The 25,762-nt window shown below is 39.8% G+C and overlaps 1 protein-coding gene across 2 annotated transcripts in view; it reads right to left on the bottom strand.

Moving 5' to 3' along the window:
• The window catches only part of LOC311519232 (uncharacterized protein), a 220,145-nt gene that overhangs the window by 67,352 nt on the left and 127,031 nt on the right, over positions 1-25,762 (bottom strand). The gene's annotated exons all lie outside the window — the stretch shown is intronic.

Below are 25,762 nucleotides of genomic sequence, written 5' to 3'. Positions count from 1 at the left end.
TTTTTTTTTATTTTATTTTATTTTAGATTTTAGGGTATGCTTGGGTCACAGTTCTCAAGCTCTTCTCTGAAACCAGGAGAGCTAGAGACTTTATTTATTATTTTAAATTAAACAGAGATTCTCACCTAATTGTGGGGACTCTATGAAAAAAACATTAAGTGTCACAAGATTTGCAGTGACATCATGAGTGCTAGCAATGCTGTGTTCTGAAATGTGCTCTCAATTTCTGTAGGAAAGTGTGGCCTGTGGAGACTCCAGTTCCCAGCATGCAATTCTGCATCTTGATAAGAAGGGATACAAATTGTATCTATAGTCTGCAATTCTAAAAATCAGAGTAGCAATAAGGCGTTTTGGAACTCCAGTCTGGGCCACTTTATCGGGTCAGGGGCGGGGGAGTGAAATCAGTGGAACCCATATATGCTTAGCCAATTGCTATTGTGGCCTGTGTATCAATAATACGTCTAAAGCATCCTTTCAACATACTATCAAATAACTTTGGACTAGATTCACAAAAGGATTTAGGTGCCTAAGCATCACTACTCCAAAGTGTGTCTGCAAATCTATTCCTTAATCTACTTTAGGGTGACCTGATGAACAGCAATAAGATCCCCTTTCTTAAAGATTATGAACATGTACACAATAACTAATTGTAAGTGGATCATGGGAGATCATATGTGTCTTTCAGTGTCTGCCACAATGAGGCTCTGATGCTGATAGGGACCTCTGAGATCTACCGTAAGCGGATGTAGCCTCCCAGTTCAATGGGTGAACAGTATAATGCTGGAGTAGAATGTTTAGTACTTTGGAATGTTTAGTTCTCATGGCTCTTCACGTTCTCTTTAACACTTCTCAGTCTGCATAGCAGTTCGTAGCTTATTCTCAGGAACTTTTTACTTACCAGAGAAATCAGATACCTTCCTGGACGTGGTTTTGAGTTGTAGTCTAGTATTGGTGCTCTGCATGCCACATGCATGCTTATAATGGAGTATTAAAACACAGTCGGTAGAATGTCATTCTGCTACCCACAGGCCTTTCTAGATATAACTTTAAGGAGGCCCTGTTCATTCAGGGTGAGGCTGCAAATTCTACTGAGGTAAGTGTGTCTCCACAGCTGACTGAGAGTGCACTGCTGACTAAATACTTTAGCTGCCACACCCCCTATTTATCAAGAACCTATGGCTGCACATCCCTCGGCCCACACTGCTTCCCTCAGCCCCCATTGGCCTGGAGCGGCAAACCGCAGCCATTGGGAGCTCCGACCGTCCGAACCTGCAGACGCTCCAGGTAGACAAACCAGCTCGACCCACCAGGAGACTTATTCTGATAGGCCACATGCCAAACTTTGCCGATCCCTGTTCTACTGAATGATCACCAGTCAGTTGAATGAATCCAATAGGGTATTTAGTCAGTTTCTATTCTTACTTTGGGCTTCTCGGGCACATGCCCAGTCTCAGATTTCTTGTTGTTGTCCTTCCCTGGGACATGAGACTCTGCAGTCCAGCCACCCTTAGACCCTAAAACCAGCATCTCGGGTCTCCCAAGTCCTCCAATACATTGATTACACATGCTCCTTCAGCGTTCATTCTAGCTGTGCGCACTCTAGCTTCTAGATTAACCCTTTCAGGGACAATCTAGCAGAAAAGCAAGGAAAACGGGCTTAGCAAGAGAATCCCTTAATCACAGTTGCTTTACTCTTTAGAGAACTAGTGAGGTACAAATCTTCGCAAAATAAGCCCTAAAATGCATCCCTCACCAAATATAAAATAAACAATCTGATCTCACTTTTCTGAGTCCAAGGCTTGTCAGTGCCTAGCTTGAAACAGAGTCCCTCCTAACCCCCTCCCCGCCCCCCCCTCTAGCCGGTTCTGCCTCCAAGAAGCATCCTCTCAAAAAGTTTCTCTTCTGTTGCCATGTGCCCAGACTGAGAAGCTGCACATCCACCAGTCATGCTGGTGCCCCTGTGTAGAAAATTCATTAGCCCCTGGGGTTGGGCCAGCAGTTAAGACAAACAATGTTGATGGCTCCTGATTTCTTTGTGATGGCTTCTCCATGAAGATCTTTCAACAGTGTGTCAAGCATCTTTCCTGTCCAGTCTAACTCTCTTGAATGTAATTCAAAAACACTGATTATTAAGCCTAGATGTATTCAGTCAGCAATACAAAATGGAGGTTACCATGCATAATGGAGTCCATAATTTGATACAAACACATCTCACTTTGTCACACAAAATATACTACTATAGACTCCCACCAAAAGTAAAAGGAAAGGAGTTATTTTCTGTCTTTAATTTAATAATATATTAATTTAATATTAGTTTAAGGAGCACAGATGTTTTAATGTAGCAGTCTATATAAATTAATAGATTGTTTTAACCTATGTCTGTTAGCATATTTCACAGGGCTAGAAAGCTAGGAGGCTTAAATAAGATAAAGGGTTGCAAGAACAAAAATACGGTGATACATAAAGAAAATGCCATAAGAATTTGTTCTTCAGCTAGTTTTTGTCTTTTGCCAATTTACAGGGCTTTAACTGGTCCAGAGCAACAATTGTGGATCAGAGGTGGAAGAATCTGGGTGCCAGTTTTGACCCAGTGCTTTCAGGCTGACCACGGTCCATAACATGGACCAACAGTCATACCAGCACTTTTCTCCCGAGTCAGAGCAATGTCAATTCACCTCTTTATAGCAATCTTCTCATAAAACTGTTAGGCATTTGATCTAGCAAAATTCATTCTGAATTTTGGGCAATTATTATTTCAGATAACCCCCTAGAAGCACATAACTTTGTTAGTGCCTGCAAACAAACGTGGATCCTACTTGGTATCGTTAGTTCTGCACTGTTCCACTATACATTAGCCAGGTTTATTTTTCTAGAGTCACTGGGAGTGCTTTGATGAAGCAAACGCAGCAACTAGATGAAAGAAAAGATGGGCATACAGAAAGAAGATTAGGATCAAGGCGCTAGGACAGGGATTGGCAACCTTTGGCATGTGACTCGCCAGGGTAAGCCCCCTGGTTGGTGGGGGGGGTTTGTTTACCTGCCGCGTCCACAGGTTCGGCCGATCGCAGCTCCCACTGGCAGCGGTTCACCGCTCTGGGCCAATGGGGGCTGCGGGAAGTGGCGGCCAGCAGATCCCTCAACCTGTGCTGCTTCCTGCATGCCAAAGGTTGCCTATCCCTGCACTAAGAGAAGGATTATAGAATCATAGAATATCAGGGTTGGAAGGGAGCTCAGGAGGTCATCTAGTCCAACCCCCTGCTCAAAGCAGGACCGATCCCCAATTAAATCATCCCAGCCAGGGCTTTGTCAAGCCTGACCTTAAAAACTTCTAAGGAAGGAGATTTGACCACCTCCCTAGGTAACGCATTCCAGTGCTTCACCACCCTCCTAGTGAAAAAGTTTTTTTCCTAATATCTAACCTAAATCTCCCCCACTGCAACTTGAGACCATTACTCCTTGTTCTGTCATCTGCTACCACTGAGAACAGTCTAGATCCATCCTCTTTGGAACCCTGTTCAGGTAGTTGAAAGCAGCTATCAAATTCCCCCTCATTCTTCTCTTCCATAGACTAAACATCCCCCGTTTCCTCAGCCTCTCCTCATAACTCATGTGTTCCAGTCCCCTAATATTTTTTGTTGCCCTCCATTAGACTACTCATTTTGAAAAGTGCTCTGTGTTCATTAACTTCTACTTCAGCAACTACCACAGATGGCCAAGGGGAGAAATGGGGGGTGGGGGTGGGAAGGAGGGCGAAACTTGGGTAGAATGTCACTGGAAAGAGAAGCCCATTTTTTCCCCTGACTATGGCACTACACTGAAGTTACATACACAAATCCTAGTATAAGATTGGAACTAATAATCTCCTAGCCTAAAAGCAACGGTCAATAATCGACTAAGCCATATTGTTAGAGTGTGACTGTGAACTACTATTCCTTCAACTCTTTAGATGGTGCTACTTTTTTTTTTAATGACCACATCACTTCTGACCCACAACTTTTCAAGTTATTTGAGACACAAATTTTAACCTGTTCAAATGACACAGGGTCAACTTCAGACAAAAATAACGACCAGCATCAATTTAAAGCAACCATCAACAAACTGTGCATGCACGTATAGTATTAACTTATTTACGCTAATGTTCCTGTGGGCTTGACAATGTCAATGTTATAGTGATGTAAAAATTAGCTAATATGAATGAAGAAATACCAAACATAAATCATTTTTTCAAACTAACAAGCAGATTAAAATGAGCAGACACGATCACTGGTAATAAATAATCAGGCTTATATCACTTCAAAAGGTAAATGATCTTCACAGTATTTAATCACAAGAATTCCATTAAAGTCAATGGGATTCATGTTGTTGAATTTCTCGGCATGTACTGGCATATGTTTCAGCATGTACTGGTATAAGCTTAGAAGAAAATTTAATAAGAATATTATTTCTGGGCTGGCCCAACCAAGGTCAAAAGGGGCCCCTCAATATAGATGCTTTCCTGAATGTTTTGTAAGTGTGACCTACTTTAAAATCTCTACAGAAGACAACCCCTTGCAATTGGCAGGCTAGGGAAGAGTGACAGAGCCAGCTGTGTTAAACGTGTTGTGTATAGGGTGAGCCTGATCCTGCAGTGGAATCCAATAGCATGGCATGGACCCCTGTACCTAGGTTATATCCCACTGACTTCACTGTGATTCTCCATATATAAATGCAGGAGGCCTTTCCTCTGGTGGCTCAAGATACAGTGACATGAACCTACAAATATTTGAGCACAGTTACTCATCCTTAAATATTTTCAGGATTGGGAGTTATGTAAGTAAATACTGATCTGCTGGATTCCTTAAGCAAGTTTCTTTACCTCTGTGCTTAAATTTCCCCATCAGTAAAATGGGGATACTGATAGTTACCTCTTTTGTAGAACACTTTATCTATGGTCGGGGAAAAAATGGTGGTGGAAGTAACCAGGGGGGCAGCCATTTAAGAATTGATTCTGACAGAGAGGAATTAGTTGCTAATCTGAATATAGAAGGCAACTTGGGTGAAAGGAATAATGAAATGATACTTCTCATGAGTCCAAGACAAGGAAGAAGTAAAAACAGCAGAATAAAGACAATGTTTTTTAAAAAAGCAGACTTTAACAAATTCAGAGAACTGGTAGGTAAGATCCCAGGGAAGAAAATAAATGGGGAAAAGTAGTTTGGGAAAGCTGGCAGTTTCTCGGAGACAGTGACAGACTATCCTGATGTGAATGGAAGAGAGTAAGATTAGCCATCAGGAGATCTTTAATGACCTGAAAATCAAAAAAGAATCCAAGTTAAAACATGGACAAATTGCAAAGGATGAATACAAAGAATAGCACAAACATGTAAGGACAAAATCAGAAAGGCTAAGGCACAGAATGAGTTACACCTGGGAAGGGAAAGAAAAGACAAGAACAAGAGATTTTATAAATATATTAGGCATCAGAGAAATATGAAGACTAGTGTAGGTCCACTGCTTAGCGGGGAAGTAAAGATGATAATGGATGTCACAAAGAAGGCTGAAGTGTTTAATGCCTATTTTGCTTTGGTCTTCTCAAAAAAAAAGTTAATTATAATGGGATACTTAACACAATGTTAAAACAATGGGGAAGGAACAGTAGCTTGATAAGGGGAAAACAGGTTAAAGAATATTTAGCTAAGTTAGATAAATTCAAGTCATCAGGGCCTGATGATATTCATGTTAAAATACTTAAGGAACTAGCTGAAGCAATTTTGGAGCCATTAGCAATTATCTTTGAAAACTCATGGAAGACAGGTGAGGTCCCAGAAGACTGTGGGAGGTGGGGCTGGGGTGGGAGGTGATGATGGAAACTTAATACCTAACTTTAAAAGGGGAACAATGAGGAACCAGGGAATTATAGATGATTCAGCATAACTTCAATACCTGAAAGATATTGGACCAAATTATTGGACAATCAGTTTGTAAGCACCTAGAAGATAAGTAATAGCCAACATGAAGCTGTCAAGAAAAAATCATGCCAAACCTACTTAATTTCCTTCTTTGGCAGAGTTATTTGCCTAGTGGATAGGGGAGAAAACAATCAACTTTATTTTAGTAAAGCTTTTGATACTGTCCCACATGACATTCTCATAAGTGAAGTAGGGAAATGAGGTCTAGATGAATTACTATAAAGTTGCTTTGCATCTGGTTGAAAAACTGTACTCCACGTAATCATCAGTGGTTCATTGTCAGACTCTAAGGCTATATCTAATGGGGTCCAATGGAGGGAGGGGGGTTCCTCAGGAGTCCAACATTAGTCAATATTTTCATTAATGTCTTAAATAATGGACTGGAAAGCACACTTACAAAATTTGGTACAAATTTGAAAGACACCAAGCTGGGAGGGGTCCAAAGCACTTTGGGGAACAAGATTAGAATTCAAATGACCTTGATAAATTGGAGAATCAATCTGAAATCAACAAGCTGAAATAAAATAAATACAAATGCAAAGGACTACACTTAAGAAGGAAACATCAAATTAAGTGGGGAATAACTAGCTGGTACTATGTACCAACAATATGATGCAATGGCCAAAAAAAAAAAAAAGCCTAATCATTCTGAGGTGTCATAACATAATGTAACAGTATGTACTGTAACATAACAGTAACATAACATAACAGTAGTGTCATATCTAAGACGTGACTTTGCTCAACACTGGTGAGACCTCAGCAGGAGAACTGTACCTTCTAAGAAAGATGTGGACAAATTCAAGGAAGTCCAGAGGAGAACAACACAAATTGATTTAAAAAAAATTAGAAAAGTTGACCTGAGGAAAGATTTAAAAAGAGAAAACCTTGGTCATGTTTTATCTTGAGAATACTGAATGCATACCTTGTAAGTCTTTAAATATGTTAAGGACTGTTATAAACAGGGTGGTGATCAATTGCTCTCCATGTCCTCTGAGGAGAGGACAACAATTTTTCAGCTTAATGTGCAGCAAGGGTGATTTAGGTTAGATATTAAACTATAAGGATAGTTAAGTACTGGAATACATTACTAAGGGAGGCTGTGGAATCCTCATCACTGGAGGTTTTTAAGAACATAGGTCAGGAATAGTCTATAAATATTTTGGTACTACTTCCTCACTGGGGCAAGATTAGACGACCTCTTGAGAATAATTCCAGCCATATGTTTCTATTATTAAACCCCATTAAATGTACCTGCTTCTGATTAATCTGTTGTACTAATACAACATTTTTGTACTGTGGGAAGCTGAAGTTTTATATAAAACTTTTAATACAGCAATTGCCAAAGTTGTTTCTTTTTGACTGGCTAAAAAACAACAACACCCAAATGTATGTCCTATTTTATCATAACCCTTAACTGGGGAAGGACAAAAGAAACATTTATTCAACTAGCTGTCAGTATACTAGGGGAGAAATCAATAAAGTCAATTTCTGAGAAAAATAAATCTGAAAAATAACTTCATAGCCTTATCGGTGCTTTTAAAACTTGGTATCCTTTTATAAATCATGTGGAATCCAAATGAAATAAAATGGAGAAAGTGTTTTGATTTCTTTTGTGATTCTAATACTTCTTATGACTCTTATGGGCTAATGATGAATGATCATTCACATTTCTGTGAATCTTTCATTCCAAGATCTCAAAGGTAATTAAAGCAAAACATGAGCTCAGAACCAATCTCTTGACCATCCCCAGATTTGTGGGTCTTATCAATCCACACCTGGATCCAGACTTTGCAGCTCTGACATTTCCTTACCACCTGATCCTGCTATCAGTGAATAAAGTGAAGTAGGATTGAGATCCCCCTTCTGTAATCACAGAAGCACATAAATGTCCAAATTACTAGTTTACATACTATCTGCCTTTTTTTCTGCAGTTTGGGCTAACGTGTCCCTGCTATTGTACATGTACAACTTTAAAACATGCCACTAAGATACAATTTTCTCCTGTCATGCATTATTAATAAATCATTGTGACTTCCATTACTGCAAAGTTGTTCATAAAACATTTTCCTCATTAAGAGCAATTGATAAAGCAGAATATCATTGTAATCTTTTCTTTGGGATTTTTCCATTTAGTGATGAGATGCTTCAACAATTATATCTTCTTTTTGCACATGGAAACTTTCAGTTAAGCCTTATGACTATTAATAGTAATATTTTAATTTAGTAATTATTCGACACTCATAAAGAAAATTAATGTCCATTATCCTGAGGGGTTTGGACAAAACTAACGCATTATTAATTCAGTTTTACTACTTCGAAGTAAAATTTTTTCAGCACTAAAAATTGGGTATCATTGCTCCAATTAACATTTTTATGAACATATAATCCATTTTTTGTAATGCTGCTAAGTATTACTTATTATATTAGTTAGCAATAAACTAATTTGTAGGAACAGTTGTTCACTTTGCTTAAAAGAGGACTTTCACAATTGCATAAATGTAGCCAAACAGACCATTTATATTAGAAAATGCCTTTGCTTGCAGCTTCAGCTGGCTGTTCTTGTTCTGGCAAAACTCTCATGAACTCAGAAGTGTTGTGGTGTGTGTAAGAACTAAAAGATTGGATTAGGCCTATGTATCCAATGATTACTGATGATGGGAGTCTTTTTTTTTAATTCAAACTAAATACACAAATTAGATACTTTCCTCAACATTGTACTTGTGACCATTGTGTAATTCAGTGGTTCCCAGACTTGTTCCGCTGCTTGTGCAGGGAAAGCCCCTGGCAGGCCAGGCCAGTTTGTTTACCTGCTGTGTCAGCAGGTTTGGCCGATCGCGGCTCCCAGTGGCTGCGGTTCGCTGCTCCAGGCTAATGGGAGCTGCGGGAAGCAGCGCGGCCGAGGGACGTACTGGCCGCTGCTTCCCGCAGCTCCCAGTGGCCTGGAGCAGCGAACTGTGGCCACTGGGAGCTGCAATCGGCTGAAACTGTGGACGTGGCAGGTAAACAAACCGGCCCGGCCCACCAGGAGCTTTCCCTGCACAAGCAGCGGAACAAGTTTGGGAATCACTGGTGTAATTGTTATGTTTGACAATCATTTGTGGGTCCCATAAGAGCTGCAGGCAGCACTTTATGAGCAAACAAAGAGCTTTTAGTCCCAAAAGGAAGATTATCTGCCCATTCTTCTCTGGAGGCTTTGTGCCTTGACATGAGTGGTTCCTAAGATGAGTGAGTGTCAGCTCCATGACACTGCCTTCTCTAATCACCACAGCTGGACACTGAGGCTCCCAAAATAGGAAACCTTGAGAAAGTTGCTTGTTCTAGTACCACTAATTAAGCTATTTCCCAAGTCCAGAGAGTAATGATGCTTTCCTCTGGGAATGGGTGACGATACCCATGCCTAAAGAAAACTATCTGAAAGGCTCATGTGCAACTGTGCCCAGTGATTGAAATCCAGCCAAGCTACTTCTCCAAAGTAACGGGTGGAGAATGGAAAGAACTGAAACTTGTTGTAGGGAAAGGACATAACAAAAGCAAACTCAGAAAATAGCTTACCCAGGGATGTGAAAAAACAACAACAACAAAACTGTGTTATACCTTGTTATACCCGGTGTTATACCTTGGTTGACTTCCAGATAAAGGAATCTTTAGAGAGGATTTAGATTACACCTGTAAGCACTTTTGGGTACATCCATATTGCACTTGAGTAGGCAGACACCCACTAGCTCTGATCAAACTAGCATATTAAAAATAATCGTGTAGCCAGGAGTCGTGTAGCCAGGAGTAACACAGGTAGCAGTTCAGGCTAGCTGCCTGAGTACAAACCTGCTGGGAACCCTGGGTACATGTGGAGGCAGCTAGCTTGTGCCACCACCTGAGTGTGACCCCCAGCTACATTGTTATTTTTTGTGTGCTAGCTCACACAAAGTGAACACATGCCTGTCTACTTGAGCTGGGATGCCTGCTTCCAGCTGCAGGGTGGAGGTACCTTTTGAGAAGCTGCTGTCTGCTATATCTATGAAGTTCTTAGTGTGGTGCTGTTATATTGTATGACCTAAAATAACAATGCATTTGTCTCTTCTCCCTTGCATCAGAAACACTGCCATTCTAGACATGCCAGGACTCCCTAATCCTGAATAGCTCATCACATGATTTCACTCCAGCCAGGAGGTCCTCCAGATACTGGCATAAGTGAATTAAATTAAGCCAGTGTGATCCACTAATACCAGAAAGGTCTAGGGGGAGAGAAGCAGTCCTGAGAACCATTGGTATGCCAAATGGAAGGGATAGAACCCAAAAGTATCTATACCCCACAGCCAAACAGAAGGGTATTTAATGGAAGAAATGGATGGTGATATACAGAAATATATCCTTAAAGTCCATCAGACAGAGATACTATGGTTCCTTGGCCCCAGGCCCTGAAATAGATTCAAGAAAGGATGGGGGTCTGTATCCTTCAATTTTCCTGTTGGTCTGGAAGTAATCAGGATAAAATGATTCCTGTTCCTGAAGTAGAGTAACAATGGATTAGGTTTGCAATCCCTTAATTACAAGGTTTCTTGGAAGATGAGAAGGGAAAGGTTTTGTGGAGGGGTTGCCTTTTTTTTTTTGGTCGGGGGGGGAAGTTGAAACTCGAATAACTAGATCAGACTCTCTTACACTGAAGCTATGAAAAGTCTGGGACCAAGCTTGTGTGAAATGGTAGAGCCTCTGATAAGAGAGGGCGGGACTCTAACAGAAAGGCATCCCACAGGTTGACAAGTGGAAGTAGAGTTAGGGCCACATCCTCAGATGGGAGATGATAATTACACATTAATTACAAATTTTCAATTCTAACTTAAAAAAAAGATATTGACATGCACTAGCTACATTTAAGTTTTGTGTGCACAAACTTTTATACATTTTCCACTATTTTTAAACATTTAATAACAATTTGATTGTAATATTTTGCATATTTTAAACCCCAACTACTTTATTTTTAGGGTCAGCCAATAATTTTATCTATTCTATTGCACTAGAGACTCCTATTATCCCACACATTTATATTATTCATTTTTATTGTACTAAGCCAGTATCCTACACCTATATTACCTTCTAATCTATGGGGTTTATACATAGATAGCTTAGTCTGTTACTTCTTTTTTGTGTTTTTTAGAGATGAGTGGACATCTAAATACTTGTCCTATTCCTGATACCTCTGGCGGTCCAAATCTCCTGTTTGAATATATCTGTCATCATAAAAGTAAATGCAAAATTCTCATTATACAGTTGGAGCTCATCTGGTAGTTGCATGGGTCCTGATCCTGCCATGCTTGAAGAGATAAAACCATCAGTAAGAGTTTTGACTCTACAAAGACACTCATGCTTGAGTGCTTCAGTGGATCATCTGCAGTTATCAGGAAGGATATTTTTTTTCTTCAATGTATTCTCTCACTAACTTTTCCCATACTCCTTTCTCTGAAGTATCAGGGGTGGCTACAGCTGAAGATGGAACATGGGATGGGGTGCACTGGTTCTGCGGTGGGACTAAGAATTATCTTTCTTGGATGCCTGGCTGGCTGCTTCTTGCCCCATGCTCAGGGTCTAACTGATCATATGTGGTGGGGTCAGGAAGGAATTCTCTCTCAGGACAGACTGCAGTGTCCATGAGATGGTGGGGGGAGATGGTTGCCTTCCTCTGGGTCACTGGCCAGGATCATCTGGGTGTAGTTCAATCAATTGCCAGCTATTGCAAGGGCCTTATGCATTAGTGCACCTTGGTCCTTCCTATTCTCTGATTGTGGCACTCAATAGCTTAGTTGTCCTGCACACAGTAAACAAAAAATTATGTTGTAATGTGCATAATTATACTCATTTTACAACCCCCTATGTGTGTGTTTTCTTCACTCAATAGTTCTTAAACTATAAGAATACACTTGTTTTCTAATATTCTGTCATTTTGTTATGAGCATATTTAGGATGATGGGCAAGCTGTTTAACAGGATGACCCTAGACACATGCTTCATTAAGTTAGGAGTCAATAAACCACTATATGAAGCATATACAAAACAAATGGGGATTATGGTGTCAATGTAATAACATTCCCCCCCCACCCCCCAAACCCCCAAAGGGAAACCTCAGATACATTGTTACATCTGATTTTCTGCAAGGAAAGATGACCTTGTGGCTATGGGAGAGGACTAGAAGTGGGTTCTGGGTTTTAATTCTGGCGCCCCTTCAGATTTCTTCTATGACCTTAGGCAAATCATTCATGCTCTCTCTGCCTCTCTTTCTTCATTCATTTAATGGGATTAATAATAAGTAATAGAAGGGTGTGTTGAAAATCAAATTTGTTTGCGAAGCTTGTGGAGTTCCTCAAATGAAAAGTGCTCCAGAAGTAACGTACTTCTGTTTTGCAAGAACCTGTCATTTTGGATTCTGTCTTTTTTCATATGTGAGGAATCAGATGACAGTCCCACTCTTTCTCCATATCCAGACTCTGTCCAGTAAAACCAGTAGAAGAGGCTTTTGAGAGAAGCATCTCACTGGACAATAAAAATGATGCAGGAGATGGAGGCTTTGTTCAAATAATCTGCTCATGCAAAACTGTAAGTTTGCACTACATCAAGGTGTTATTGACTACTTTAAATCTATCTTCTGTATTATAAATACAGCTTGCAGAATTCTTTAATTAAAAGTGTGCTCAAATAAGCATATGCCACCCTATTTCCCAGGACCCAGAGGCTCCAGAAATCAAGAAGTCTGTACATTTTCTTCGGGCGTTCTAGCAAATAGCCTGTAGGAGAATTTCTTCTTTGCTTTGTTTCCTCACTAAAAGTTTGTAACACTTCATAGCTTCTCATACCCATAACCCATTACATGCAAGACTATATGACTGGTTCTCTTGTGCTGAGTGGGGAACAAGACAACAACATTTAGACTACTTATTAGAATTCCTGGACCTGTCCTATGCCTACTATTGTCCATTTACGTGTGCCCTTCCTCTTCATGCCCTGATAAAATACTGCAGCATTCTACAATAGGGGGTAAAGTCCTTGCCCCCATTGCAGTCAATGGTAAAACTTCCACTGAATTGAATGGTACCAGGCTTTCACCCTAGGGTCATAGAATAGTCCTAATAAAGTGTTGGTTTTGGCTAGCAGTGCAAAATATAAGGATTTTATATTTGCTAAATTTCAAAAGGTTACTCATTACTAATGCTCCCCTTCTTTGGGTGATATTTATTATTTCAGTGGCACTACTTGCTACCCAATATGGAAAAAAGGCTGTAGAATCGGACTCTTGGATATTAGACTGTCTTCTGCATAGGAATTCCCTCATTTTGTTCTGTAAAGCACCACACTTTTCTATGACTCTCGATAGAAATAATTGTAACATCACTTGAATAGACTTGTATTTTGGGTATTTTTCAAAAAACAAAAACTTGAATTCTCCATTTATCTAAACAATCTGAGTGATTCATCTCTGTTTTTCTTTTAAAGGTGCAAACTGCCCAATTCTGCAGTCCTTATTTAATCAGTTAAAAAATAAATACTATGACATGCATAATATAATATTAACCAATAGGTTAATTTAAGGTTTGTTACTAAATTATAAATGACCACATGGGTAACATTCTGTGTTCTATACTATGGTATTTTTCTTTTTTATTCCATTAGAAAGATATGTGTTCCTGGCATTGGTGCATCTTTCTTCTGGATCATGTGTCAGTTCTGTAGACTATTTTGCATTTGTTTTCAAGATTTTGGAAAACCCTTATTTTTTCCAAATGACCTAGGAAAATATACCTCATAGTAAAATGGAGTTTTCAGTCTTTACAAAATCTTTCTTCCTGTTTAAACAGCATTGTGTTCTTTGTTTAATTCAGTATTGCAAGGTGTAAAGAGACAGCATTGTATTGGCCCTCCTTACTTTTTTCAAGCTCCTGGTCACTTCAGCGCAGATCCTCTGCTGGTGCAAATTGGCATTAATAGAACTATAATTGGCATCAGCTGAAGCTCTTCCCCCTGTAATTCACACAGGGGATGCTCTGTCTTAACACATTCATGTAGTCACCTTCCTACTAACATTACTTTATCTCATTAGCATACTCTCTCCCATCTAGTCATCTGAAGTTTGTTTTAACAAAAACTGGTCAGTTTATCTATCAAATATATGCCGTGAAACTATATCATTTAAATATGTGTTAAGGTTGATGCCATGGCTTTCTAAGCTCTTTTGCTAAACTTCTGTACTCCCTGGTTCACTTTTTTATGCTTCTAATTTATATTTCAGTATGAGATTAACTAGATATAAACCTCATGCCTACATCTGGACTGCTTCTTGGACTTTACTGACTTTTAAAACATCATGGCTGTAACAGCTAGTTATGCTGAAGACTACATTCATAGTCCTATTTACCAATGTATCAGAACAATGAATGAAGTGGAAATTCTTATCTAATCAGTCTACTAAAAACATAACAAGCAGCAATTAAAAACGTTGCATGACTTCTTAAAAGGCTATGTGACCCACTTTTTTCATCTATCCTCATGTCTTTGAAGCTTTTGCTTTTTAGCATCTGATAACCTATATGATCTCTAGATAGATGATATCAGATCAAGATTACATTCTGAAATAAAGCTAAATAAATCAACAAAGAAGTTCTCTACTCCTTGCCCTTATTTCTTACATTTTCCCCTCCATCGTAATTTGGAATGTGTAGATTTTGATCAGAACAAGCCTACATTTGTGATGAAATATCTATTAATAAACCAGACTCAAGAAGCTGGTAAGCTGAGAAATAGCTTTTAAAGAAGAGAGGCATACCACTTTGGAAACATTTTAGATTTATCCAAGCCTGGAGATACCAATTTAACTGACACCTCACTGGTTCTGATATATTTGACCTGAAGTTTAACCTATGAAAACATATTTCACTAAACTGAAACTAACATTTGTTTGTTTTTTTGTTTATTCAGAGCTGGAATAACAACCTCTCCCCTCCTACCCCACCCAAAAAATAAAAAAAAACCCATACCTCATCTTTTCCTGAATGGTGCTTTTTCCTAAGAAGAATTTTTAATTTTTTACAGAACAGTGTGTTTTTTTAGACCTTTCTGGCCTGCTGATTACTTGCAGTCTGTCTGAATCAGGTAGTTATAGCTGCATTATTTGACACACAGTGAAACAGGGCATTATGGATACTGTGCGATGAGTCACCTGAAGCAACATTGTATCAGCCAGAAAAGATGTAATTTTCTGACAACCAGGGTATGAACAAGCAATACTGTAGAAATCTTTTTAAAAGATTTTAAAAAAATCTACTATCCCCTCAGGATTATGTCTAGACTTCATACCACCTATCTACAGAAATCTGGTGGAGAATTAGCTGCAAAAATAGGTACTATGTTCTTGACCCTCATTGTAAAAGCAGGTTAGGATTATTTTAAATCAAGTTAAATATTTCTAACCTCTACTATATACAAGAAAACCCCACCAACACAGGACTGGGAAAAGAGCTACTGAACTGTGTTACATCCACTTTAAACATGGTTTCAGCTTAATCAGTTTCTAGCAGCTTCAGTTAAATACTGCTTTCTAGCATGAATCTAAGAGCATCCTGTGAAATTCATGCCTTTGCAGAGGGCCTGCTAAACCCCTATGCAACATGCCACTTAATCCCTCAAAGCAGATTTAAATGCGGCTTAACTGGTGCATGGAAGTTTGTGCTTGCTTTTTATAGAAGGGCAATTTCATTTAATTAGATCAAGATTTGGTCCTTGACCCACCTTCTATCCAAAACATGTTAAAAACTGATTTAATTAGAATTTTCAATTTGAAGGCAATTCCTTAACTTGATTCTTAGCTCAGATTACAGAAGACCTAAATAATCCTGGGATACATTACCTCTCGTGTACATTTTATTTATTTTTTTTTTAAATCCCATGAGGCTTGTTTCTTTCCTTCCACTTCTGTTTGATAATTGTATTAAGTAATTGTCTCTCACATTACAGAAAAGAACTGTAAATTACATTATGTGGGTCTAAACCTGCAGACTGTACTAATGCAATAGGAACTGCTGGGTGCTCAGCACTTTTTAAAACACAAGGCCATGTATTCAGGCAGCTTAAACATGGATTTAGGAGCCTTTCTAAGCATCCAGTTTTGAATGCCTTGGTCAAAAATTAAAATGGTTAAAGAGAGAATATGGCTCCAATTCCTAGACCTAATGTGATCTCAGGAAAAATCCAGGCAGCTACCCCACTTAATTCCTATCAGCCTATTATGGTCTATAAGAAATGAATATCTTGTTACTTTCTCTTGACTTCATTGCAAAGTTGGATATGGTTCTAAAGTAGCTGCTGAGCTATAGAAGAAACTCCCTAGTAGTAACACTAATAGCCTGTTTCAAATAACTGTGTTAGAGGGCACAAGCTGATATTTATTTTCTCAACCTTGGAATAGAACACCCTTTGCTATTACAAGTCACTACAAATCTCAGTGATAATGATAAACAATATTATCCATTCAAGGCATATACTTATACATTTGAGGGGAAAGCAGTGGCTTTTCTAAACATAGTACACTAAAATCTCAGGGTGTCCTTCTTTTGTCCTTTCTGAAAAGCCATTTCCTGCCCCTCATGTACACTTAAGGTAAAGTCAGAGATTCAGAGGCATGTTGTCAATTACCATGAACATTGATTTAAATGTTGTGGCAACTTTTCGTAAATTGTTCCTGGTGGCATCCTTGAACCAAAGTTCTTGGCAACTAACAACAGTACTTGTCTTTTAACATATGTTTGTACGATAGCTGCTGCAGTAGCACACTGTAGTTCTGTAGTGTAAACGCTTCTCACATCTATAGAAGGGGCTTTCCCATCAATATAAGTAATTGACCTCTCCAAGTGATTGCAGTTAGGTCAACGAAAGAATCCTTTAAGCTATCTAGCTTCAGAGAGTGATATTCAGAGAGTGGTGCTCAGAGAGTGATATTTCTCACAATCCTGAGCAACGTAGGTAGGTTGATCTAATTTTTATCTGTGGACCAGACCTTACATTGTGTTATCTTAAGGGTACACGAAAAGTAGGGAACAGATTTTTCAGAAAGGACAAAAGGAGGAGAGCTTGAAATCTTTAGATGCCCACTTGCTCGCTACAGAAGTACTATACTCACTGTAGAAGTAGCACACTATCCCCACTATCAAAGTAACAAGGTTTATTTGGGGTGAGCACTGCTCAGTGTTACAAGAGCCACATATAATAAAAGTAGCATCTGTATATATGTAGACAGTGTTTATATAAAGAGTGCTTTCTACTGGCAGGTATGTTTAAAGTACCATGTATTGTTTGTAAATCTGTAAATTCAATAAAGTGTTTGTTATGCACTGCAAATGGCTGTGTGGAGCTAAACACTATTGTTCAGTAGAACTATTCACAGTAGCCAGTAATTAATTCTCAAGTTTGTGTTTAAAAACTGGAGCCATTTTAACTAAAGGGGGCATTCTTCCCCCTTCCAACCCACCCCAGAAATCCTGAAGTCAAAGATGCCAAAGTTTCAGGCTACACAGACTCAGTTCCCAAATCCCACCAAAGTTATAATCAGATCATTTTTAATGGGTTTATATGTTAGGAATGGATTACATTATTTTGCTTAGTTACTTAACCAACTCAATCTTTGTGGGTTCAGAAGTGTGACTTTAACTCTATTATTGTTGAATTTGCTTATGGGTATATTAAAAGTCCTCAAAACTGCTAGGGGAAAAGCATGGGGTGAGGGACAGGGAAAAAAAAAGATTCAAAATAAATGAAATATATACACTCCATACCTGGAACACATACTTGTCTCACAAGCATTTGGGGCTGTTGTATCTCTAATCCATAGTACAGACTTTCATTGAGATAGAATTTCATGATTTTTCTTTAAAAAAAAGGTCTTTGGAGGGGGGAGAAGAGTTTTAAATGATAGGAATATACATGTTGCAAACTGAAAATGGTTTTTGTTTTTTAATTTAAAAAGACCAACAACATTCAAAACTGTTTAAATCCACACACAGTACCAATCCCAGTGTATATAATGAAAGTAATTTATCAATCTTCTATTACTGTAACCCTGAAACTAACGAATATGTTTTCAGTGTCTGAAATCATATGATAGTGACTATGTATAAAGGCATTAAAGAAAAAAGGTAATTTTTGGCAGTATGCTTTACAACAAAGCAAGATTTTTCCCAGTTAAAAAAATACATGCTATGCATTGTTTTCAATTTTTCATACAGATACTGATGGCACACAGGCTCTTCACAACATCCACAGCAGTTTGTTCTGTAACACCAAATCTAATGTTTGAGGGTATAGAGTGCAGTGTGCCTAAGACTTGAAGTTTATTAGTGTGAAATAACTTAAGAAATTAACTCTTTGCACACAGTGACTTTATGCATGTCAAGTATTTTGAAACAAAGCAACAGTGAAGGAGAACAATACATACAATTCTATACCCTAGAGTTTTATTGTCCTTCTGCAAGTCCTAGACTATTGACATGTAAATGGCCAAAATATAAATTGGGGAATATGTCCAGTATAGATGAGTATCTTTGGAACAAGTTTTAGGGGACTATTCATGCTCACAGATGGATTGCTAACTGATTACCTCTTTCCATATTACATACTCAGAAAGAGATGTTGGAGTCAGTGGCTAAAAAAAAAAACAACAGATCAATATGCAGCAGTGGTGAAAAAGGAAAACAGGACATTAGGAACTATTAGCAAAGGGATAGAAAATATAATAATGCCACTATGTAAACCCATGGTGTACCCACAATTTGAATACTGGGTCCAGTTATGCTTGCCTTATCTCAAAATGGATATAGTGGAACTGGAAAAGGTTCAGAGAAGGACAAGTATGATCAAAGGTACAGAACTGCTTCCATACTATAGAATCATAGAATATCAGGGTTGGAAGGGACCTCAGGAGGTCATCTAGTCCAACCCTCTGCTGAAAGCAGGACCAATCCCCCACGAAATCATCCCTGCCAGGGCTTTGTCAAGCCTGACCTTAAAAATCTCCAAAGAAGGAGATTCCATCACCTGCCTAGGTAACCCATTCCAGTGCTTCACCACCCGCCTAGTGAAAACATTTTTCCTAATATCCAACCTAAACCTCCCCCCTCCCTGCAACTTGAAACTATTAATCCTTGTTCTGTCATCTGCTTCCACTGAGAACAGCATAGATCCATCCTCTTTGGAACCCGCTTTGAAAGCAGTTATCAAATCCCCCCTCATTCTTCTCTTTTTCAGATTAAATAATCCCAGTTCCCTCAGCCTCTCCTCGTAAATCATGTGCTCCAGACCCCTAATCATCTTTGTTGCCCTCCATTGGACTCTTTCCAATTTTTCCACATCCTTCTTGTAGTGTGGGGCCCAAAACTGGACACAGTACTCCAGATGAGGTCTCACCAATGCCAAATAGAGGGTGTCAAGGTTCCTTCCCCACTCTGAACTCTAGGGTACAGATGTGGGGACCTGCATGAAAACCTCCTAAGCTTACTTTTACCAGCTTAGGTTAAAACTTCCCCAAGGTACAAATTAATTTTACCCTTTGCCCTTGGATTTCCACTGCCACCACCAAACTTTATCTGGGTTTACTGGGAAACGTAGTTTGAACACCTCTTTCCCTGCAAAATCCTCCCAACCCTTGCACCTCACTTCCCGGGGAAGGTTTGGTAAAAATCCTCACCAATTTGCATAGGTGACCACAGACCCAAACCCTTGGATCTCAGAACAATGAAAAAGCATTCAGTTTTCTTACAAGAAGACTTTTAATAGAAGTAAATTAATCACCTCTGTAAAATCAGGATGGTAGATACCTTACAGGGTAATTAGATTCAAAACATAGAGAATCCCTCTAGGCAAAACCTTTTGTTACAAAAAACACACACAGACAGGAATAGTCATTCTCTTCAGCACTGCTCTTTTCTCAGCCATTTAAAGAAATCATAATTTAACACATACCTAGCTAGATTACTTACTAAACATTCTAAGACTCCATTCCTATTCTGTCCCCGGCAAAAGCAGCATACAGACAGATACAGACCCTTTGTTTTTCTCCTTCCTCCCAGCTTTTGAAAGTATCTTGTTTCTTCATTGGTCATTTTGGTCAGGTGCCAATGAGGTTACATTTAGCTTCTTAACCCTTTACAGGTGAGAGGATTTTTCCTCTGGCCAGGAGGGATTTTAAAGGGGTTTACCCTTCCCTTTATATTTATGACAGAGGGGAATGATCACGTCCTTAAATCTGCTGGAAATGATCCTATTTATACAGCCCAAAATGCTGTTAGCCCTTCTTGGCAACAAGGGCACACTGTTGACTCATATTCAGCTTCTCGTTCACTGTAACCCCAAGATCCTTTTTTGAAGAACTGCTGCCTAGCCACTCGGCCCCTAGTCTGTAGCGGTGCATGGGATTCTTACGTCCTAAGTGCAGGACTCCGCACTTGTCCTTCTTGAACCTCATCAGATTTCTTTTGGCCCAATCCTCAAATTTGTCTAGGTCCCTCTGTATCCTATCCCTACCCTCCAGCGTATCTCCCAGTTCAGAGTGGGGGAGGAACCTTGAGAACACTAAACTCTAGGGTACAGATGTGGGGACCTGCATGAAAAACCTCCTAAGCTTATCTTTACCAGCTTAGGTCAAAACTTCCCCAAGGTACAAAATATTACACCCGTTATCCTTGGACTGGCTGCTACCACCACCAAACTAATACTGGTTACTGGGGAAGAGCTGTTTGGACACATCCTTCCCCCCAAAATACTTCCCAAAACCTTGCACCCCACTTCCTGGACAAGGTTTGGTAAAAAGCCTCACCAATTTGCCTAGGTGACTACAGACCCAGACCCTTGGATCTTAAGAACAATGAACAATCCTCCCAACACTTGCACCCCCCCTTTCCTGGGAAATGTTGGATAAAAAGCCTCACCAATTTGCATAGGTGACCACAGACCCAAACCCTTGGATCTGAGAACAATGAAAAAGCATTCAGTTTTTTACAAGAAGACTTTTAATAAAAAATAGAAGTAAATAGAAATAAAGAAATCCCCCCTGTAAAATCAGGATGGTAGATATCTTACAGGGTAATTAGATTCAAAAACATAGAGAACCCCTCTAGGCAAAACCTTAAGTTACAAAAAAGATACACAGACAGAAATAGTTATTCTATTCAGCACAATTCTTTTCTCAGCCATTTAAAGAAATCATAATCTAACACATACCTAGCTAGATTACTTACTAAAAGTTCTAAGACTCCATTCCTGTTCTGTCCCTGGCAAGAGCAGCCTCCAGACAGACACAGACCCTTTGTTTCTCTCCCTCCTCCCAGCTTTTGAAAGTATCTTGTCTCCTCATTGGTCATTTTGGTCAGGTGCCAGCGAGGTTACCTTTAGCTTCTTAACCCTTTACAGGTGAGAGGAGCTTTCCCCTGGCCAGGAGGGATTTCAAAGGGGTTTACCCTTCCCTTTATATTTATGACAAGTGTCATCTGCAAACTTGCTGAGGGTGCAATCCACGCCATCCTCCAGATCGTTAATGAAGATATTGAACAAAACCAGCCCCAGGACTGACCCTTGGGGCACTCCGCTTGATACCGGCTGCCAACTAGACATGGAGCATTTCATCACTACCCGTTGAGCCTATCTAGCCAGCTTTCTGTCCACCTTATTGTCCATTCATCCAGCCCATGCTTCTTTAACTTCCTGGCAAGAATACTGTGGGAGATGGTATCAAAAGCTTTGCTAAAGTCAAGGAATAACATGGCCACTGATTTCCCCTCATCCACAGAGCCAGTTATCTTGTCATAGAAGGCAATTAGTTTAGTCAGGCATGACTTGCCCTTGGTGAATCCATGCTGACTGTTTCTGATCACTTTCCTCTCCTCTAAGTGCTTCAGAATTGATTCCTTGAGGACCTGCTCCACGATTTTTCCAGGGATTGAGGTGAGGCTGACTGGCCTGTAGTACCCCGGATCCTCCTTCCCTTTTATATTAGCCTTTTTTCAGTCATCTGAGACCTCCCCCGATCACCATCAGTTTTCAAAGATAATGGCCAATGGCTCTGCAATCACATCAGCCAACTCCTTTAGCACCCTCGGATGCAGTGCATCCGGCCTGATGGACCTGTGCTCATCCAGCTTTTCGAAATAATCCTGAACCACTTCTTTCTTCACAGAGGGCTGGCCACCTCCTCCCCATGCTGCGCTGCCCAGTGCAGTAGTCTGAGAGCTGACCTTGTTCGTGAAGACAGAGGCAAAAAAAGCATGGAGTACATTAGCTTTTTCCACATCCTCTGTCACTAGGTTGCATCCTTCATTCAGTAAGGGGCCAACACTTTCCTTGACCTTCTTCTTGTTGTTAACATTCCTGAAGAAACCTTTCTTGTTACTCTTAACATCTCTTGCTAACTGGAACTCCAAGTGTGATTTGGCCTTCCTGATTTTGCTCCTGCATGCCTGAGCAATATTTTTATACTCCTCCGTGGTCATTTGTCCAATCATCCACTTCTTGTAAGCTTCTTTTATGTGTTTAAGATCGGCAAGGATTTCACTGTTAAGCCAAGCTGGTTTCATATTTATTATTCTTTCTAAACATCGGTATGGTTTATTCCTGCAACCTCAATAAGGATTCTATAAAATACAGCCAGCTCTCCTGGACTCCTTTCCTCTTCATGTTATTCTCCCAGGGGATCCTGCCCATCAGTTCCCTGAGGGAGTCAAAGTCTGCTTTTCTGAAGTCTAGGGTCTGTATTCTGCTGCTCTCCTTTCTTCATTGTGTCAGTATCCTGAACTCGACCATCTCATGGTCACTGCCTTCCACGTTCCCCTCCACTTATGCTTCCCCTACTACTTCTTCACATGAGGAGAGATGAAAAATATTAGGGCAGTCCAGCTTAGAAAAGAGATGACTGGGGTGGAAGGGTGTACGATTGAGGCCCATAGAATCATGAATGATGGAGGGGGGAAAAGTGTAATGTACCCATTTTCCAGAATACAAAAATCAGGGATTACTTCATGAAATTAATAGGCAGCAAGCTTAATACAAAAAAAGAGAGAGTATTTTTTCACGTAATTCACTCATTTTCATGGACTGCTGTGATGGCCCAAAGTATAACTGGGTTAAAAAAAAGAACTAAAGTTCACAGAGTTTAGGTCCATCAATGGCTATTAGCCAACATGGTCAGGAATGCAACCCCATTCTCAGAAGCAACTCTAAACCTCTGGCTCCCAGAAGCCAGTAGGGAAAGCCAGGACATGACAGAACAAGGAGCAATGGTCTCAAGTTGTAGTGGGGGAGGTTTAGGTTGGATATTAGGAAAAAAAATTCACTAGGAGGGTGGTGAAGCACTGGAATGGGTTACCTAGGGAGGTGGTGAAATCTCCTTCCTTAGAGGTTTTTAAGGTCAGGCTTGACAAAGCCCTGGCAGGGATGATTTAGTTGGGGATTGGTCCTTCTTTGAGCAGGGGGTTGGACTAGATGACCTCCTGAGGTCCCTTCCAACCCTGATATTCTATGATATTAACAATTTTTGTCACTATTTAGCTTTATTAAGCACCTGTTTACAAATCTAGACATTGATCGGTGTTCTATGCTAGGCTGGTGGCCTATCAGGAGTGCTCCGAGAGAACGAGGCCTAAACGCAGCAAAGCAGCGAGTTATCGGCTTTAATGAAGGTAAGTGACACACCTACAAAGGGGATTCCAAGCGTTGCTGTCACAGATGCGGGGAACCCAGCGCACCGGAACTCTGCCTGGGACGGAGTCCGACGAAGGGGCAAACAGCGAGCCGTAATAAGCAGTACACAGAAACAGCTCATGAATATATAATTAGGTACTTTCCTAAAGGGGTTTTCCACTACCTGGCAAAGGGCCATGCAGGGCAGACAAAACTGGCCTAGAGCTGGTTGTAGCCAGATTTCCATGTCCTACAGTGACCCGTCTGCTCCGAGAAAGCGGAAGTTCCCTAGCTAGGCCATAACAAGGTCTTCCACAGTCCCTTACAATCGGGAAGGAAAGAAGAAACATAAAACCAATAAGCTGCAGATTTTTCTCTGCAACACTGCACCACAATCTGATAATGGCTAATTGAATGGACTTTGCTAAAACAGAGTAATGCATACCATTTTTAAATACCCTGAATGGTCAGAGTTTTTTCTTTAAACCAGTCATGATAACCCTCATACAGGTCATATTTTATATGAGAAGCAATAAAGGAAATATAAATTGGTTTGAATCAGCAGAGTATTCTCACTAGGGATGTATCCTATCACCTCTATTCTTCCTAACAGCTGTGCTTTTAAAATTGAGAACTGCAACCACACATGGTAAGAACTCTGAAATAACTTGGAATGAAGAATAATTATTAACAGCTGTTGACTCTGCTGTCTACATTGTCTAGTCACTTGTTACCTATGCAAAGTGCCGAAAATGATGGATCACAAAGCTACCTGCATCTCTCAGACTTAGTGTAAGCTCAAAAAAGTGGGTGCTGATGGAATTTAGTGGGTGAGGGAAGATGAGACTAGCAACTGGAAGACTGTAAATGTTGATTGATTTTTTTTCTTACAAATAATTCCCATTGTTGAGTTAAGATTCTTCACATTTGTATTAAATATAGCCTGCCAATAAATAAATAAACTTTTGGGAGTTACATGTTCTGTGCAGCTTGAGACTTTCCACATATAATGAGGTTAAATGGCATGCTGAGTAGAAGACAATCGGGTGAAATCCTGAAAGTATAAAGTAAGCATAGGCCTCACCATCTTTTATCTATGCAAATCCTCTACATCACCACCAGGCATGTGCTTAACATTGTACCTTTGAAAAGTTTTCTGTTGCACAGAAAGACATTTTTGCCAATGTAGGTTCTAGTTTGGTGGAATGAATGTTCTCTTTCTGGACACAATGAAATTTCAGTAAATCTCCATAGAGAAGACAAATTAAGGCTAGTAATATAACCTGAGCTTGCTGAAAAAAGCCTATGGGGGAGGGGGAATAGGAGGGAAGAAAGAAAGGAAAAGTGCAAGACAATGGGTGCCTGTCTGAATTTCTTCACTTGTCTATCTAGGCTGTGGTTATTCCTTTGTCTTTCAGAACTGATTCAGCCATCCCTAGAAAGCATATGGATGGTGTAGGGAGTTCTCTCCTGTGCCAATGGCACGTACACAATATATAACAAGAACAGTTAGAATTAGCCATCAGAGCAGTTACAAGAGTACATTCTTGTACTTGTCAATTCTTATTGTTCACTGTACTCTAATGTTTTACACACACACTTTAATACCGTTTGTGTCTTTGTCTCAACCCTTGAGTCATCTTCCACCAAACAGATCTACAGTGCTCTATTTAACTCATCTAAAAACTTGCCACTACTTGAAAGCCAATATGCACAAATTCACTGTCATTACAAAATTGTGTTGTTCTTGTGTTTCCAGATACAAAGATAAAAATTACTTTCAGAAACTATAAAACTCTAGGGGTGCAGGTTATCTCTGCTTCTCCAGGAACCAAGGACAGTAGGAGTTGATTAAGATGAAATAGCTATCTACTAAATACCTCCAGAGAGATCCCATCCCCTTGGGTGTATAGGCACCCCATTTACCATTTATACTAATTCATACTAGATTTTCCCAGAGACTAACAGACAAACAAAGGGCTTTTGGTATAAAAAGATGGCATTTAAACTGACTTGGGGCCTTCTTTCTGATCCAGCAAACAGAGAGCACCTTTTGACCAAGGTCCCTAGCCCTTACAGAAGGGTTGGAAAGTCTTTGACCTACTAGGACCTCAAAAG

Source organism: Lepidochelys olivacea (assembly GCF_965140295.1).
Source record: "Lepidochelys olivacea isolate rLepOli2 genome assembly, chromosome: 1".
In the NCBI taxonomy this organism is placed as follows: Eukaryota; Metazoa; Chordata; order Testudines; family Cheloniidae; genus Lepidochelys; species Lepidochelys olivacea.
This window is presented reverse-complemented; position numbering and strand designations above follow the sequence as displayed.